This window comes from Scylla paramamosain, chromosome 10 (genome assembly GCF_035594125.1).
Source record: "Scylla paramamosain isolate STU-SP2022 chromosome 10, ASM3559412v1, whole genome shotgun sequence".
Lineage (NCBI taxonomy): Eukaryota > Metazoa > Arthropoda > Malacostraca > Decapoda > Portunidae > Scylla > Scylla paramamosain.
The window spans coordinates 27039432-27041931 of record NC_087160.1 but is presented as its reverse complement, the minus strand read 5'-3'; the positions used below and the strand labels follow the sequence as shown (position 1 = coordinate 27041931).

At 38.8% G+C, this 2500-nt stretch overlaps 1 protein-coding gene across 1 annotated transcript in view; it reads right to left on the bottom strand.

Moving 5' to 3' along the window:
- Nucleotides 1-2500, bottom strand: part of LOC135104456 (outer dynein arm-docking complex subunit 2-like) — a 35191-nt gene that overhangs the window by 12661 nt on the left and 20030 nt on the right. The gene's annotated exons all lie outside the window — the stretch shown is intronic.

Genomic DNA, 2500 nt, shown 5'->3' with positions numbered 1-2500 from the left:
GTAGCAGCTGTAGTAGTAATAGTAGTAATGACAGTAGTAGTAAAGCACAAACAACAGTAGTAGCAGAAGTGGTAGGACTATAGTAATGTAAAAAGGGAATGAACCACATAACATAATCACGGCAAAGTCTTTGGCTTAATATAAAAAAAAAAATATTGTTTAATAAGACAATAATGATTAACAAATAAGAAAATGAAGATTTAGTCATAAGCATGCCGTAAGTTGTGATGCAGTACCTGCGATACGATACGAAAGCTCTTTATTTTATCCTGTTTAATAGAGCAACACGAGTGGAACTCCCCGATGTGCAACACGCTTCACACATAAACGGACAAAGCCCTTGTCCAGAGTGGGCAGCTCGGGCGTGGGGCGAAGAGGGCTTAGGAAGCCTATCTTTATGGAAGTAGGTTTAGCGAACGACAAACTGAATTTTTCGCTTTAGATATTTAGTAAAGGGCGGACCGAGGATGTTCATTGTAGAAGGGGACTGTTAAATGTTATTGAAGAAGAGGGTATAGTTATCTAGAAGGTTGTGTCGAGTAGACAGATAGAAGAATTGGGTTTATACGGCATTGAACAACACATAGTTTGATATGACAAATTAAAAATTTTAGAAAGTCAGGCGATATGTGGCCTCCCTGCGTGAATTATTCAGATTTTCAAAGTTTACACATTTGGGAAATGATGGGGTATCAATAATGAAGGAGTGAATAGAACAATGAATTTGGTTTGGAAGATTATTGATGAATAGTAGAAAAAGAGTGAAAGGAATAAAAGCCGTAAGAGTGTAGTATGTAAATTAAAGCTTTCTGCCAGACTTTATTAAATGCTTGTGATATATATCAGGCAAAGATTTCACCAAAATCCTTAAAAGAAGATGACCAAGATTCAGTGATAAAGGCCAGAAGATCATCAGCAAAACAGCCACGACAGAACCCATCATGGTGACCAGACATAAGGTTGTCAAGTAGTAGATGTTGAAGAATTTTTCTGTTGAGGATAAATTCGAAAACTTTAGAAAGACTAAAAATCAGAACAATGAGCCAATAATTTGAAGAGTTAAAGTGGTTACCCCTTAAATAATGTCGTAGCAGGTAGGTTAATACTGATAAACAATGGAAGAATTTGGGAATTTCTAGCAAAGGCTTAAGAGAAGAGTTCAGCTTTTGAAATAAGTGATATGGCAGTGGTGCCGTAAGATTGAAACAGGAAGGAAAAATGAAAAAGAGAGTTGAGATATCTGTGGCAAGGTGGCAGAAATCACTGTGGGGGGAAAGGGATATAAATTAGATCTGGAAAAATCTTGACTCTTCTACTGATGAAAGAATCTCTGGCAGTTGAAGAACAGTTTTGGCATGATTCTGCGCAGAAATGTAAACTACATGAGTTTCCGGAGATGGAAACCTGAGGTGTCGCTTGTGGCTGTCTTGCTATCATGTATAGCACGAAAACAGGCTGAACTAAACTAAGGTTGACAAAATATCTGGCTTTTCATTGAAAGTAGGGGCAAAGGATTGCTGTCAGCAGCTTTAGACGTAGGTGTTTAGTGAGGAAGAGAAAATAAGATTTAGTAGTGGAAAGCCGGCGTTCCACAGACTGAAAATACGATCTAAAGCCACGAATGTTGCAGAAATTAATGTAGAAAAGTAGGTGGTGGATCGATACCAGAAGAGGGATTCGGACTGGGGACGTTTTCTAGTCCCCTCCTTAGATGAATATTCCGAGGCTGATATTAGAGACGCAATTTTAAATATTGAATTTTGAGTAAAAAGTGAAGGTATGTAATTTGCATGTAGTGTAGTGTAAGAAAGGAGAGTTTTAAGAAAGCAGGCTGTGACTGTCTTCTTGTGTTGTAAGACAAACAGAATCATTCAGAGAGGTCATAGCTGGGTCGGTAGCAAGTTCATAGCACCCATTATGCCGCTGTGTATGAAAACTCCCTTGCCGTTTTGACAAGTGTCCACTACCTTCTCTGAGGATGCAAATACTAGTAAGCACCGTCGGCGAAGGTCAAGAAACAAAATGATCGTTTTGGTTATAATGCTGGAAATGGACCATGTCTGTTGTTAAGCACAGTCTCTTGTCTGATAACATATAGTCGAAAATACGGAGACGATGCAGAGAAGCTCCTCAGATTGACTTTCCATAAATGAGCGAACACGAATAAGAAAGATTATCTTTCTGCAAACAACCTTGAAGTTCCGAGGACGAAACATAGTGTGGAGACAAATTTTGCCTACTCACTGCACTAAAGTGAAACGAGTCCCGTGGAAAGCTATCAAGTGAATTCCTTGGGCAAATGGTAAATGTACTTATTTATTATTCAGCACTATCGAGAAAGGGGGAGACGTCGAATACTTAAAGCATGCAATGAATGGTGTGATTGTCAGTGGTTGCAAAGCTAAGTTAGGTGAGACTTTTGCCAAGCAGAACACAGTCCTATGGAAAGGGATGCAAAAAATGCATGATTTAGTTAACACCTTTTGTGTTGTATCTCTCC